The sequence below is a fragment of the Sinohyriopsis cumingii genome, chromosome 4, assembly GCF_028554795.1.
Source record: "Sinohyriopsis cumingii isolate HCF-2022 chromosome 4, ASM2855479v2, whole genome shotgun sequence".
NCBI lineage: Eukaryota > Metazoa > Mollusca > Bivalvia > Unionida > Unionidae > Sinohyriopsis > Sinohyriopsis cumingii.
The window spans coordinates 104352470-104370251 of NC_142964.1; the positions used below are offsets into that span (position 1 = coordinate 104352470).

The following is a 17782-nucleotide window of genomic DNA, read 5'->3' on the forward strand; positions in this document are numbered from 1 at the left end:
GCAAATCACAACTCAAACACTAAATACCGGGATCTATTTTTCCTACGCTACCTTAAGTCAGTCAAATCATGATTATAAGCCTGTAACTCTACACCATATTTACCATCAGAGTAAGAACAAAAGGCGTCTCCAGATAAATGGACAGTCCCTTCTCAATCATTCCACTGTACGATTTACCAGTCTATAATGAATACTGCACATGGAGTCACACAATCAATCTACACAATTAGATTTTAATAGAGACTATTTGGCGACAGGGACACTTATGCGGCTCTGACCTGAGCTCACTAAAACTAAACCATGCCATCATACAAAATAAAATTTTGGTGTGTTTCATATTGAAGAGATCTTATCATGCATTGGCTTATTAATGAAGGGGATTGCACTAAGATGGCAAACTTTTGTACACCAAAGTTAACAATGTGTTATTGTGTGAGACATTTTAAATTCTAAACCGTAGTCTTGCCAATAAAATTATTTTAACTGAATATTGGTATGCAGATCTTTGATATTTTTTTTTCATTTTAGAAAAAGGGACACATTTTTGGTATTTTCACGCAATTCAGACAATTCAACTTCTTCAAACTCCCGGACACCATTTTTACTTATATATCCAAAAAAACATTATATAAAGATTCAACATGACAATTTTAATTTAGTTTATTAATATGGACGGGAACTATGTGTATCAGGTGAGATTACTGCAGTAGTTAGATTGAATTGATTTCTATTTAGAATCAAAATACATACTTATTGAATGTCCCCTATTTGATTGTATAATCTCTAGCACTGTGCATTTGTGTGTGTCCCCGTTCTGATGGTAAAGATTCTCATACAGTGTTTCTTGGAAATCAACCACAAATCAATTAGAAATGACATGTATGTATCAAATGTATATTAAAATAGATCTTTATCGCTCATAATTTAAAATAAAAATGTCCCCGTTTTGATGGTAAAAATCATATGTTCCGTGTAGGTTTTACAAGAATGTGTGTGTGTGTGTGTGTGTGTGTGTGTGTGTGTGTGTGTTTGATAGAAGTGTATTAGATTATGAAGCAAAGAGACAAGTAGATAGGTGTATTAATGGGACAAGACAAATATTGATTGCATGAACTTTTGTGAGATAAATTAGACTAATTTAAAAAGAGAGATGTAATTCATTTTTGCTAAAGATTTGCTGTTACAAATAGAATAGTTTCGTAATTGCGTTGAACTGCGGTAGCTGTAGTTTACAAAATATTACAGAACACAAATACAACTGAGACATGAATTGAAGTTAACTATTGATTGGCTTCGGTGATCCTATTCACGTACTTCAAATCAAGTGACATTATCGCGCTGCCGAGAAACGATATCCATGACCAATTCTGTGTCTCTGATGATCGCTTTCGTATGAAGGGAAATCCTTTCAAATCTTCAAAAAGTATCGAATGACTGGTCGTAATCCATAATAACGAGGTGTTTTGTAGCTTTTGTCTGAATGACATTATCATCCCTCTTTTCAAGATGCCGAAGCATAATAACTGCTTCAAAATATATAATTGATATAGTAAGAAAGAAATATCGGATAGTTTCATTGCCACAGCATAAACAAAATGGGGATGATGAAAGTTCTTTTATGTAATATGGGCGTATACATTAGAGTTATACGGCATCTCAGCAGAATACTGGCTATATGGGGCCAGCTAAAGGTAAAGTTCGATGAATGTCAAAATTAATTGCAGAGAAAAATTAGAAAGATAAACTCTTGAGAAAATAAATGTAAACATCAAGAACAGCAAAATAAAATGTAAATCGTGAAGATATTGAAACTCTGTACATGTATATAAAATAAAAGATACGGTAACATATAAATTCCTTAAAACTCAAGGTCACAACAGGGTTACAGAATGTTATATAAACCGTATACAATCAAAGAGTGATACATCATGATCCAGTTTCTTCATGCAGTTAACCTCAAAATAATTCGTCTCGCTTGGTAAAAGTAGACACTCGAAAAGAATGTCTGTCAGTGTCACTGTACACTGGGAATGAATTAAGATGTTCGCCCATCGGGAGGTAAGTATGGGTCAGGTATATGGGTCCGACACGTGATCGTTACAAAATCATATCATCTCTACAATTTCTTCTTTACGAGGGATGTCACATTCCAGTACTAAGTTTGACGTCCTTACGTTGTTTTGTAGTTTTAAAGCGACATAACATTAAAAGTAAGACAAATATGCTGATTTAGACAATAGCTTGAGTTAGTTTATGTAATCTTCTGTTGGGAATAGGGTTGACTGCATGGCAATGTTGACTGCTTTATTTGCCCTGTCATTACCCATAATAAAAATGTAGCTAGGCAACCACAAGAACATAATACTTTTTCCAGATTGAACTAGCATGTTCCTATAATATTTAAGATAATAAAGGGTTTTCGGATTTATGATTTTTCAAGATTTTCAATGCGAAAAGGTATTCGACAAGGATGAAATTTCTTCTTTGAATGTTTTCAATGAGATCAACACGAAAGGCGATATAACCTTGCCAGATTCAAATCTGAACACGAAGGGCAATATAACCTTGCCAGATTCATATCTGAACACGAAGGGCAATATAACCTTGCCAGATTCATATCTGTGTGATATTTTTAAGAAAACAGCAGTTTGGGTCCACTGTCATTGACCGGCAAATATGCAACGAACTTTGACTGTGTGTGTGTGTTTGTGTGTGTTTTCGAATTTTAACGTAGCTTTAACAATTTTGAAGTCATATTGCTACGATAGCTGCAGTGTGGCAGTTTATAGTGACGTCAAGCACTGAGGCATCATGCTGTAGACATTATCCTGACACCAGGTCGACCAGTCCTAACACTAACCTCTTAATGCTGGGCGCATAGCGAAGCAGCTGTTAGTACCATTTTCAGAGTACTTTGATATGATTCGGTCGGAGTTCCAACCCACGACCTCCAGCATCCGAAGCGGACGCTCTAATCACTATACCACCGGAGCGGTCCAAAAGCAATTATAGCCACAGACAACGATATAAGTTTGCAAATCCCTAACAGTTGCATTTGTAACTTGACTATTCAGTGTATTGTACCACAGGAACGAGTTCTAAGACAACATTTAAGCTATGCAGAGAACAAAAGACGAGGAAAAATAATTTATGAAATTACTGAGTAAGAATTTGTGCAATCAAATTAAGAATTAGCAAAGTCATCGTGACATCCATTAATCAAATTCATGGCCCAAAACATCAAATGATTAAAAGATAAAAACGTTTGTTCACTTATTGTACCTATTATATTTGTTGAAAAAATTATTTTGATGTAAGCGAAAATAAAATATGCCAGGTTTGAGAGAACGTAGCATGTCTCCCATTCTTGACAATTAAGTGATCGGCCCGAAGTATGAGATCACTGCTTCTGCCTAACAAATCAGTTTTACAAATGACAAAAGCAAAGATGGATTTAGGAGAAGCACATTAATTAAATTGTTGAAATTCAACTTTTCTGTGAATATGTATCAGTTGTGTCTGAATGGATGTGTGTATTACCATTAGTTTTAAACTGCGATGCTCAACGCACTGACCAAAGTGTATGCTTTCACATATATGAAAATGGTGAATGCAGATTAATGGTCAGAGAATCATCCCCTGTTGTATTATGCTTTGTACAATGCCGATTGAAACTTTTTTAAACTGAAAAGGGTGTGAACAAAGATTGCGTTGTATGAAAAGACTACAGAAAATAATTGGTGGTGTTATGCAGAAAGCTCATATTGTTTTCTTAGACGACGACACTCCTTCATACGAAATATATTTGGACTTCATTACTAAAATTTGATAGCAATGGAGAATACAATGAAACCCAGAAAAAAGGATATATAGGATAAGAATGGCATAAAATGTACAATCGTTTGAGGGAAGGAAAGTCATGGCATTAAATGAAATATCAAGGATATTAAACACACGAACAAGTATACATATGGACAAAGTAATGCAGGACTCAAAATTACACGAACCCCTAATACGCTGGCAATCAGAAACTATACGGAGAAGTTAATTATATTATCAAAGACGACTGAAAACATCACGAGCTCAGGCGCCTTGTTTTGACACTTACTTTATGCATGCCATTACTTGTATGCTAACAACGTTAGGATGGTTCTTAAATTTGACGAGATTTTTTTTTCCCCCCTTAACATGTTCTCACACAGTTGAATGTGCTTTCAGCATGCCTGACTTGTAATGTGTGTGCAACAGCTTGAAGATAAAGCAAGTAGTCGCAATGGGCTGGTATCTATATGTATGGAAATACAAGAGCACAAGACAAAAAAAAAGATGAATGAAAATTAGCATAACATGCCACAGTGGATTTAGGGCAATTTAACTTGGGGTGGGTGGCTTTGGCTTTAATAGGAATTAACGTTACGTAGGAACTGTTGGGACGTATGGGGATTTAACATTATGGGAAATATTTGGTATTTATGGCAGTTAGTATTACTGGGATACTGATGGGGTTAACCTGATCATAATATATATAAAGAATACAAATCATATGGCGAATAACAATCCTTTCACGTGCACTGGATCCTGCAAGGGATTACGTGTGCCAGGGAGTGATTAACATAAATACAATAAACTGACAACGAACATTGCGAAACTAGTATCTAGCAAGCATGAGCGCTTTCGACTCTTTAATGAGTCTATTTCAAAGGCAAATACAAAACATTGACAAGACAAACAAATAAAACAGAAAAACGGTTATGTTTGCGAAACTTTACATGGCTGTTTCTACATGAATTTAAACCAAGAAGACTAGAAAAGGACAACCATGCAAAAATATTAAAATTATCTTTTGCACAATAATTATTTTCTTTTAAATAATTCTCCAAATTGGCTTAATAGCCTATGATTACTATAACTATGACATATCGGGGATATAATTTGCGCTTACATAAATTAACATAATATAACAGATGTCGTTATGGCTCATCAAATTATAACTCAATACAAATATTTTTCAGTATCAGAAACAAGCTGAAATAAACTAGCTGAAACATAATAAAGTTAAAAGGTTGAATTCCTGTAGGAACAGGTAGATTCTGGTTTATTCTATAGAGCGTAAAACATGGAGAAGTTATTTGTAAGAAGAACTTATTATGCTGTTATTCTTTACTAAACTCACGAACACTCAGCTACCTTAGTATTCGGATTTACGGTCAATTACTCTACGGAAAGGACAGACATAATCAGTTTGTCGATTTGTCGATTTTCCAAAACTCAAAATAGTGATTAGTGTTATAAATTTTATTGTTTATATGAGTGATTGCGAAATCCAATGTTTACCAGCTATGGAGAGGTTATATTAAATTTGATATTGATACTGTAATTTCAAGAGACAAGGAATAATAGAATTAAGCTCACTGATATTGGAATCGATGTGCTTTTCATCAAATCATCCCAAGGATAACTTGCTTGCGGTATAATCTTCTCCACTGAGCGCTGAAAACGTTTCGCGTCTAAAAGTAGTTCCTTTCTGTAGCTAAGGCAACAGTTTGTGCAATATGAAACGGAAATCTGATAGACAGCCATTCGAGGTTCTAATGCACTATTTACTTCAAATGTGCAGTATAAGTTCACATAAGTTACAAGCTTGGGCGTGGATGGATTTTACTGTATTTAATACCTTCATTACACGGGTACGTTAATGTGTAATTGGTGATAAAGAGACCTCAAACAGTTTTAAGGAAGACTTCTTTTTGGCAACATTCGTGCAGACTAGTCGTATGATTAATTAAAAGCCATTGTGGAATACGAACAGTAGAATAAAATGTCCGTGAAATTAAAAGGGTAAAAATGAGAGAAAATAACGATAAATTCACATACTTTATTTGATCCGCATCGGCATATTCGTGATCAGATTACATAGTTACATATAGGTGTAGGAACTCAAGCTAACAGAATAAATGATGGATGAGGCATTAAAAAATTTTAAAAAAGTTTAATATGTTCATAGATAGAAAAGAAGCATGCAATTTATTTACATCACCATGAATTGAAATTTATTTATCAAAAGCCACTTTGTTAAATCGATTCATTAGTAAGAACTGAGTGATCACTCTTTGAGAATAAAAAAACACCTTGATCCCACCATTCAAAAAACAAAACAAAGCAGAAAAATCGGCAGACAATGTAAACTGATATGCCGGTCGCGTCATTATTGTGCAAACCGCTCCTTATAAATGATAGAGGGACACAATACATAATGTACCTGGAGAGGTATGCAATAATTTCTAATAATGATTCCAGAAGTGAAATGTAGTAACTCTGAGAGAGAGAGTTTGTCACACGATTAGTGGTAGCATAACTTTCTTAAATGTTGCAGATGACAACTTTCTGTTACTAGTTTTCAGATGTCAATAAATATAACTGTGTTCTTGTCTTCTAAACACTGGATCCAAATAGTCTGATATGGTCTTTTTCATATAAAAAAAAACACGTACTGGGTCCTCTCAAGTCATATCCTTTAACGCTCTAGGAATACTATCGGAATCAATTTGCATGTTTCTTTTATTCATATTTTGCAATAAGAGTGGCAACGAAATAACAATAAGGCAGCTTATGAATATTTAAAAGTACTGGTGATAACCCATATTATCATAAATGCAAATTTAGTGTTGAATATCTTCCTGTATGATATTATGTCAGATTATGAACTAGGACAAAGAAATATATAGCTCATTTCAGATCAGTTTTCGTAACAATCATTGTATAATTGTTATTTTAGTTGTAATTACATTGAGAGAGAGAGAGAGAGAGAGAGAGAGAGAGAGAGAGTACATGATCATATTCAAGTTGTGCACAAATACAAGTACAGAAAGCATTATATAACGCGTAACAGTGACCCATTCGTCGTCTTCGTTATGTTTTTTAGCAGCAAAGGAGATTCCCTTTTACAACTATTTATCCAAATTTTACGACTCTATGGTCTGAAACTCAGTAATAGAAAAGAGAGAAAATCAACACGTTTTGTAAAATTCAACTTATTAGTTACTTCTCTATAATACACAAGGGGAAAATTTAAAAAGAACTATCCCAAATAATCCAAAATATTCGATCACCAGACCTAATGAAAAATTCTCAAAATAAATGTCAGTGGAGTTCGACCTAGGATTTAGAGCGGAAGGCGTCGATGTGCCTGTAGTCTTGAATGTGATAATGTACCGGTAGCCTGCAGTGTGAAGATGTATTAACAGTCTTCCCATTTGTCCCAATAATATAATCCACCATGTCCTTGTTTGAATTAACTATAATTTCAAGATAATATTTCTGTCCAAGAATAATATAGATGAGCACTTCCTGTTTCCAGTGAATACAGTTGAATAAATAAATCCAAATATAAACTGAACACAACTATGAAAATGATTCTGCATCAAGATCGTACAGCAAAAATGAATAATTTCTAGGTTAACACGAATATAACGTTCTCTACTTGACCTAGGTCACAATTAACATTTTATTTTCTGGAAATAATATGACAATGGAATTTTTCATTCTAGAGCATTCTGATTTCTCAACAATATAAACTTATTACCAAAATTATAATAAAGATATGGTGATCATCAGGTACGCAAGTTATTTTATGGGGTAATTCCAATGACCATGATCCAGACCATGATAAAGATGTTTACTTTTTTTGATCATGGCCCTAATATGAAACTGATGTTCCTATACAGTTATCTGTTTACCGAACTAAAAACATCTTCAATGCCTCTAGTCAGAAACAAAGTGACCTTGATTTTGGACAATGTCAGGTAATAAATATAATTATAACTTATAATCATGGAGAAACTTTAAAAAATATAAATTTACATAATATAACCAAAAGAGGACAAACCTGGACAAAGAGCTTAATTTTTTCAAACACAGGATGCCACATGACATGAATGAATATACGGCGCCACAACCGATATATACTAGTGAGCATAGCGTCGAAATAGTAAATCGTATACTCTAGTGTAAATTCCATATACATTATGTAAATTGTGATCTCCCACATTGCCATAACTAACTGGCGTGAATAAGCCATAAATAAATTACATGAATGGCTACAAGGATTAGAGGATAATATCAGCTTTTGCCCGCTGTTTTTATAGCAATCAAATTTTGTTGGTCACGTAATTTCAAGATACTTTCGATGATGAAAATTGTAACGGCCATAGACAAGCATCTAAGCTCAGCCAATTCGCACGCTATTATAATATACAAAACCGTACAGAGTATTTTGTCCTGAAAACATTGCTTCAGTGGCCTTTAAACGGTAGACAGTAAATTGGCAAAGGCAAATCGTACTTCAAAGTGACAACATGTATTAACTGATTTATGTGAAAGTCTGTGATGTGTCATGAAATGAAAACCATCTAGCTAAACATTTGTTAGTTTGGTTCATGTATATATTGCTTGCGAGTTTACTTAAACATTTAATTTGTAAAACAATTGCAGTTGTATACAAGTCAACAGACTGGTTGAACTCGGCAATCTGTTTTACCAGTCAGTTAGATCGTGTCATAGAAGTCGCGCAGGGAAAGGTAACTGAATGTCCAGAAGTACAAATTCAGGGTGTAAGATTCCCAGTTTTGGGAAATATAATAAAGGGATGTAGAAGCACATATGTTGTAATTGTTTTGAGACAGTAAGAACAGCTAACTTTTGACGTACAAACACAGAATATGACATTATTGGTACTTTTTCCTTGGCTACTAATTCCGGCGGTAGATTTAAAAAATAAGTACAAGAAAAATGGCGAACGAGTCCCTTGTTCAGATTAAGACTGTATGCATTATACAGTGGATAAGATTACCAAGTATTCTCTCACCTCTGTCTGCGCCGGTTCGAGTCTCGGATTCAGCCAATGTGGGTATGTGAGAACGCTTGCCAGTAGCTTCTCGTGGGTCGGTGGTTCTTTTCGGGTCTTCCCGGGTTCTTCCTCCACCAATAATACTGGCCGCCATGTATAGCCTATCGTGTGCTGAAAAATGGCGTTAAACCCCACAACAACAACAACAACCAAGTACTCTCCCTTTTACAGGAAGAGTGAATTGCGATACATAATGATACGATGATTTGTATAACATTGTTTTGCTTTGCGTGATTTTAGAAATATTACGATACTTGTAAGACATAATGATACATGGATTTGTATGTGTGTGAGTGATTTAGATTTTTAACGTAGCTTTAACAATTTTCCAGTCATATCGCTACGATGTCTGCAGTGCGGCAGTTTAAAGTGATGTCTAGCACTGGGGTATCATGCCTCAGACATGTAGTATGATGTCTCACCCAGACTCATTATCCTAACACTAGGCCGACCAGTCCTAACACGAACCACTTTATGCTGAGCGCTTAGCGAGGCAGCTGTTAGTACCATTTTCAGAAGTCTTTGGTATGACTGGGGTTCGAACCCACGATCTCCCGCATCCGGGGCGGATACTCTTTCCATTAGGCGACGGAAGCAGTCTCATGGATTTGTATAATAATCACCTACTATTCCATATTATAAGTTTTTACATAGTTAAAATTAGGCACGGTACATATTTGTGAACTAAGCAATAACAACTAAACCAAACTCAGGGCAGAATAATATAATAAAAATAATTACAAAATTAAAAGAGAAATATGCAATCAGAAAAATTAGTTAGTAAGACTGTATAAGCCACAACTGTACTTCTTTGAGGGAAGAAGTTATTATTGTCCGATATCAGGTGAATCAAATTTAACAGAGATTAGACGGAAAATATGAGGACATTCATTAAAGAGAGAAAGTAACCATCGGTCAGCTCTTTACAAGAAACTTTCTTTTCAACTGAAAAAGGTAATACGGACAACTAAACTTCAACGTAGTTAGTTGTGATTGAAATACAAACATTCAGTATGAGATTCGACAGAGACAGTTGATGAAAAAGGAATTACAACAACAACCAATAATACAATGGTGAAGACTAAGTTGAAACCTTATCACGGGACATATCTACGTTCCTAAGGCAACTTGCTGCCTATTTATTTTATAGCATTCGATACTGTCATTGAGAATTAGAAGTATTAAACAATCATAAGGTCAATTTAGAACAATACAAATAACAACTGACTTGGATCGAACTTCGATGATAGAACACATTTCATACAATACTTATTTTATATATAGCCATGTAAACCTTTGTTTAGTAAACGTTGTATTTTGTGTTTATTTTTTGTCTTGTTTGTCTCTCTTTTGTAATTGTCTTTGACAAGGATTCAATAAGAGTCGATAGCTCTTAGGCTAGATAAAAACTCGTTGTGAGCTGTTCGTTGCCAGTTTGATGCATTTAGCTTAATCAATCCCTGTCACAAGTGCGCTGTTGAAGGCTCCAACGCTCTAGGCTGTTATTAGCCATATGCAGGTGTCCAAATTAAACGAAATAAACACAAAAGCAGAAGACAAACTTTTTTTGTTAGTGTATTTCATGAAAACTGGATATAAATTTGTAGTGCCTAATCTTACGTAACTGTCTTTGAGTATCGTATTCTGTTTTCCTTTCATTCTTTCAATGTATGTATTTATGTATGTATGTATGTATGTATGTATGTATGTATGTATGTATGTATGTATGGATGGATGGATGGATGGATGGATGGATGGATGGATGGATGCATGTATGCATGCATAGATGCATGCATGTATGGATGGATGGATGGATGGATGCATGCATGTATGCAGGCATTCATGTATGCATGTATGTATGTATGTATCGAGAGAGAATGAAAGAAAGAAAGACAGACAGACAGGCAGACTACACTAACCTTCAATGAATCAACTAGTATTTCCGGATTCTCTCGAATGCAGTAAATTTTGAGGGTGATTGCTCTTTGTTATTTACATTAATAGTTTCACGTTTGTGGAGCCGAACAGTCTATATTTTACCCGTTTTGATACTCCTTGGAGATGTAATTTTTCCTGTTTGAGTCTGAAACATCTTCCTGTTATTAATGACTTTCAGAGAGGTAACCAAACTTTATTCATGTTTCGCCACAACGTCTGCAATTGAATCAGTATTAATGAGACTATTCTGTCATTAGGCAGGGCTCAGAGAGACAAAGATTTATGACCGGAAGATCGGTCGGAAACATCTTTCACCCCAGAATTTGCATAACAATCACGTTATTTCATTTCCAATATGCATTACGCGTCATTCTATTGTGATAACGTTCTTGTTAATCTGGAAAATATAACTCTGTAAAGTAACAGTGAGCAAATTGATGTTACCTTGTTAATTTAATTTATATTACTTCATATTATATATATATATATATATATATATATATATATATATATATATATATATATATATATATATATATATATATATATATATATATATATATATATATATATATATATATATATATATTCATCAGAAAATTCCTTGAAAGCAACAACAGAGACAGAGCATTCGACGAATATATATAAAAATCAAGGATAATGGTTCACCGGACTGGTGAAATTTATTTTGTAAACAACATACTACATAGTTATATTCCATATGAATATAGATTATTAATAGAGGCAAACATATTTACTTGTATCTGAGTATATGAAATAAAGTGTCAGTTGGGAATTCATAAATATGTTGACAACTTTGAATGTTTTTGAAAGGAAAGTGACCTACATCCTGGCTCTATTATTGTGACTTAGCTTTATATATGAATGTTGTTCAATTAAAACATTACTCATTCATACCTTAAGATCCTAAGTGGAATCAGTCTTATTGATGTATTTAGTTTTTAATTTGGGTGGTCTTATTTATTTAAACAATTCAATGTAATTGCAAAGTGCTAATGACTACTCCTTGGACAAAATCATTAGGATGGAATTATAATAAATTCAGTCATGGACATTTTTAATTATATTATTGTTATACATAAAAAAAAACTGTTAACGCATCGCCACATTCCATGCCATTGGCAGGTTAGCACATTTAAGACTCCAGGCACATCAGCACAATAAATAGTCTTACTACAGCATTAACCCACATATTAACTTAGATGCGCATGCTCATTTTAAACTTATTTTTAAAGCATCCATAAAGCGTCATCATGACCTTGACAAAATTTCAAAATTATATTCACTAAAAGAATATAATTAAAATTTTTAGAACCTGCAATTAAGGATGAGGCTATGATCAGTTTTTAATCTATACCAAGGAACAGTCATCCTGTTTAGATGGACACATTTCTCAATGCCGATTACATAAATATCGTTTCCATGCTGAAAAAGTTGGTTGCAAAGACAAAAGCACACTTTATCGTAAATGGTCATTGAATTATATCGCAAGATCCAACTATTTGAGAAAGAAGGGGCTAACTTTGACCTCCATCATCTATCAACTCTGTGGGACTGAAATGATTCTGATGACAAAAACCGCTCTCCACACTGAAACATTAAGTATAGCTAGTTTCCCTGTCTACAGGAAGAGACACAGATACGGTTTACATAAAATCTTTCACACTGCGCTAACGCAGCCGTCGTTGACAACGACCACATTAATATCTCTTTGCCTTGCTTTTTTGATAAAGGGAATAATAAAATATGGAGAATGGCGATGAAAGTATGTTAATTTACCTGACAAATTAATCGATATATTACTTGATTGATTGATTGATAGGTTGTTGTGGACATCTGCATGAGAATTTGCTTTTTCAATATGCTCATTTTATATGCAATTGCATTTTATAACCACGATACAAGTCACAACATTGTAACTTTCCTCTCTATAACCCAAAACTGGGGGGCCCCGAGTGGCCGATTAGTCTAAAGCGCTGCCATCTCACCTCTGTCTGCGTGGGTTCGAGTCTCGGGTTCGGCCAATGTGGATATGTGAGAAAGCTTGCCGTTAGCTTATCGTGGGTCGGTGGTTCTTTCTGGGGTTTTCCCGGTTTCTTCCTCCACCATTAATACAGGCCGCCATGTATAGCCTATCTTGTGCTGGAAAATGGCATTAAATCCTACAGCAACATAACCCAAAACTGGGTTTCTAATAATGCGAGACCATACTAATATAGTATCAAAGATTCAGTTCAGTCAATTTTGCCTGTCACCCCTGTCGAGGTATAGGCCGCAAACAAAAGATCGCCAGAGGCTTCTATCCTGTGCCATCCCCTCGAGCTGACTCCACGTGTGATCCATCTTAGTGATGTCCGCCTCAAGGTCGCGTCGCCAGGTGTTTCTTGGTCGGCCCCTTCTCGCTTGCCTTGAGGGTTCCATCTCAATGCCTGTCTGGTAATGTTGGTTGGCGGCTTACATAGGGTGTGTCCTATCCAACCCCATCTTCTCTTCTTGATCTCGTCCTCTACCTGAAGCTGGAGGTTCGCTGCCACAGGTTGGTGTTGCTGGTGTCTGACCAGCGGATCTGGAGAATTCTTCTTCGGCAGCTGTTGATGAAGGTCTGAACTCTACGTCGACTTGGTGGTTCTCCAGGTCTCTGCTCCGTACAGTAGGACTGACTTCACATTGGAGTTGAACAGTCTGATCTTGGTAGTCAAGGATATTTCTTTGGAGCTCCAGATGTTCTTAAGCTGCATGAAAGCTGCTCTCGCCTTGCCAATCCTTTTTCCAGGTGCACTATTGCATGAGATCTGTCTAATGACATCCTATGCGTTTTTTTTTTCTGTCTACAATGTATTAAGATCAATCTATTTGTTTGATTCAAATAGTTTTTATGAATAGAAGTAACTAGGTCTAGGTTGAACACATACATAAGCATATCGACGCTTCGTGTAAGCTTGGCCAATCCGCATATAATCACTTTGACACGAACCTGACAGGGCTTATGACAGAAATTGTACTTAATGAGACTTAACATTTTTCACACGATCTTCATCAGAGGCGCTGAGAACACCAGTTCCTAGTGCGAATTTATAAAGTTAAGTCACGGCGGTAATCCGCTTCGGGCTTAATAAGCAGCGTGATGGAGAATAACGTACTTTGTATGATAATGAATCAATCTCTAAAACAATGCTTCCGAATTTCCTGTTGAGACTGAGGCTTCTTCGCATCTTCCTATCCGTGGCAATAATGTGTCATTCGTTAGAAAGGTAAAACTCATGAGAAAAACAGAAATGAAACCATTCAATGCTTAATGTGTACATTTACACGTGTGTTATGTTTTAATGGTTCAGGCGTTAAGAATGTTCATTTTTATTAACAACTCTAGAGACACGCTTAACAAGACAGTTTATTGAGCTTGTTTATTTTTTAAGAACAAGTAATTGAAATACATAAAGGTACCTCTAGAGGGATATACATACATTATCTAGAACTGACTTTCATTTCTTCTCTCAGAAAAGTTCCAAGATGATAGTAAAAGTGAGATTTAAAAAAATCAGAATTGATAGCTGAAGATTTTATCGGTATATTAGTGTCTGGCGGTGGAAGTTTTCAGTAGAAAAAGAAAATATTTTGCCAGACTAAAACAAAAGCTCCCCCATAGACAGTATGTATGAGCAATGTAACAAATAACTAAACTTGCTAATAAATATGTTTATGTAATATTCAATGCAATTAGTGTCATTAAATTATATATAGGAAATCAAGCTAAAAAAATAATTAATTTTACTTAATATTTTAACGACGCAAATGAATACTGGGGAAACCACCGTTAAAATATCAGAGTAGAAGCATTGCTTAATTGATACGGAAATAATAATAATAATAATAATAATAATAATAATAATAATAATAATAATAATAATAATTCGGTGAATGAAAAGACTATTATCCAAGGACATTGCGGGAACAAAAATCATCAAGATCATGCGGCGCTGGAAGGATGTCTTTACAAAAGGTATATACATTCCTAAAAAAAACATGAAATTAAATGACTAGTGATTCTGTATATAGCTTTACGATAAGAAGAAACTTTAAAAAACGTTACAATGCAAACATGTATAAATATACATGCTAGAAATTGCTAGCAGGGGAAATCGTAACACTTGGGGAGACAAAGAAGATATAACATACTGTTAGGTCTATGTATATGATCGTTTTTATAGAGTGGCGTAGCCAATGCCCTAGAAAGCCCCGCAACTGTTTTCGGAGGAGGCCCAGTGGGTAACCAGAAAGACCCATAAAAAAAACTTTCATATTCGGAGGGGGTCCCAAAATGAAGTTTTGCCGGGGGGGGGGGGGGCTGAATATATTGCTATGCCATTGTCAGTATATAATAAAGTTACGCCACTGAGGACAGTGTTTTTATTTCTGTATAAAAACTATTCTTTGCCAAACTTTGACATCTTACTGGCTTTATTTCATGGAATACTAGGGGACACAATTCTATATATTTACTGCATTCAACAAATATCAAGTGGTATATAAAATAATTGATCTGGTTGTAGATCTGAAACAAAGGAAAAAGCATGTTAAGAATCATGCAAAGATTTCAAGCTCTACACATGCATCATATACAGTCAAGAAGAGAATCATTCTGAAATGTCAAGCAATGTAATTTAGAAAAACGAAATGATATAGAAACATTCCTCGTTCATGATTTATATATGCCCAAATAAATCACTATGCGGCTGCAAAATGCATTAAGAATTGGTATTGTGAAGTCATCCATTTTAATCCTGCTTTTGTACAATGTTTCCAAATTCTCCATTCTGGCACGAAGGCATAAAAACTACAATTATATTTTATAGAATATTGCAACCCGCTCGTGAACCTTACAAACTTAATTATGTTTACATACCTATAGTATATCAATTCAGACCCTTTCTTTCAAAAAGAAATTAAATTAAGTTATGAATCTAAAAGACCAGGTTGACTTAAGCACCGTCGCTTGATCGGGGTCCTCCTCATCAGACTGACGGATTGTACTAAACTTAGAGCGCACAACACAAGCTTATAATATATGTCGCTGTAAAATCCAGTGGAAATAACCTTAACTCAATTCGAAACCTTACATATAACCTGATGCCGAATTGGTAGCTTTAGCTGTAACATAAATTGAGAATGTCATCGAAAATGAAGAAAGTGATATAAATTTGAAACAAACATGAAGGCAATAAATGGACTACAAAATATATTTTATATAGTCTTGGTCTAAACATAATGATAAAGGTTTGTGCTAACTGAATGAGTAGTAAGCCTTGATGGCAATAAGGAAACGTTTAAAGAGATATGGAATATGCAAGACAATATTTTCTACCGATTCTTCACAGCCATATCTCAGATGATCTACAAAACAAATCCCTCCTTCTCCGCCCCAAAACCCTTGACAACTTCAGAGACCCGATATACAGAGGATAGTATATACTTACGTGATATTCCGACCACGAATTATATCCTAAAATCACTGTCGCTATTCGTGAAACAAATCATGCCTCCAGCAGCATGTATTATACATAGCAGAATGTGAGACTACACGTACTGACACTTCTTATTTGTGTGTGTCATATTTTATTAGCGTGATAGGTTCTAGAAAGAATTTGGGTCTGGATGTTTTTTATTAAACATAAATTAACCAATTTTTCAGTCATATCGATAAGATGTCTGCAGTGTGGCAGATTTTAGAGATGTCTAGCGCTGGAGCATCATGCTGTACAGCAATAGTTTTACAGTTTTATCGTTTGTTTAAAATTATTTTGTATTATTGATCCTTCTGAGAAATGCATTAATACTTTTGATTCAAAATATACTTTGAAGCCTGATGCAAATGATGCATTTATTGATAAATCCCATTTTTATGAAATGATGAAGCATATGTTTAATCTTAATGCCAATCATAAAAATGAGACTGTTACGAAATTCTCAGTTTGCAATTATTTCGGTAGCAAAATGGTCTTTTTCGAAATCTGCAAATGTCTGAGCACATTCAGACCTATAAACACTCAATTTGAAGTCTATCTTCGTTAGATGTTGAATATAAAAATAAACGAAGAGAATATTATAAATGTTGAAATGTAAAAAGAAACAATGAGTGAAATGAAAATCGAAAACGTTTGGTCAAGATGCACTCATCATATAATGCACATGTTTACAAATTTGGGTAAGATTTATGGATGGCCAAATTAATAAACTATTAGAAGAGCGAAAGCGGAATGTTAAGGAATATTGACAACTTTTGAGGAGTGTGTTTTTAAACTGCTAAGCATATTTAATTTAACTGTTTGTTTGTTTAAAAAAATTATATTCCATTATCTGCTATTGTAATGTAACATTGTTTACTGGATTTGACATTGTCTAGCATTGAAACATTTTGTCTAGCTTCTGACCTTGTTCCAAATCAATGGTAGTTTTGGTAAACAATTTTTTATATTTTTAAAAAAATTGTATTATCTTTTTCAGAGTAAGAATCAGTAAGTTGAGTCAAGGTCATACCTGGACTACGTGTCATTAAGCATGTATCAATTAGTAAGCAAACTTCTGTTATAAGTCATCAATTACGAAAGGAAGATTTATGAAAATACAGCTAAACTTCGTGTCACCGTCATTAATATCATCCCTTCTTGAACCATAGAAACAAAAACAAATGACGGTATGGCTGGGGTGGAGACCTCTCCAGAAAAATCAAATTGGCTTTCTTTTCTGTTTATATCGCTGTATGCTTTAGCAATTGCTGATCTATTGAACAGAAAAGGATAGATCACAACGGTACGGACAATTATTACAGAGTCCTCAAATACCAGTAATTGGAGGACAAAACAGCCACAATTACTTTACGTACTTTTAACAACGGCACTCTCTTTCTCAACGTGATTAAAG

General features: G+C 34.7%; 1 protein-coding gene across 6 annotated transcripts in view; it reads right to left on the minus strand.

The window, feature by feature from the left end:
* The window catches only part of LOC149801823 (alpha-2B adrenergic receptor-like), a 73029-nt gene that overhangs the window by 45668 nt on the left and 9579 nt on the right, over positions 1–17782 (minus strand). For 3 of the 6 annotated variants that reach the window (XM_089956189.1, XM_089956188.1, XM_089956182.1), the window contains exon 1: positions 16339–16445. The exons of 1 other annotated variant lie outside the window; for it this stretch is intronic. The gene's annotated coding sequence lies outside the window, so the exon portion shown is untranslated. Of the gene's footprint in view, positions 1–10824; positions 11060–16226; positions 16304–16338; positions 16446–17782 lie in introns of those variants that run through there. 2 more of the 6 variants (XM_089956184.1, XM_089956185.1) reach the window with 2 other exon arrangements.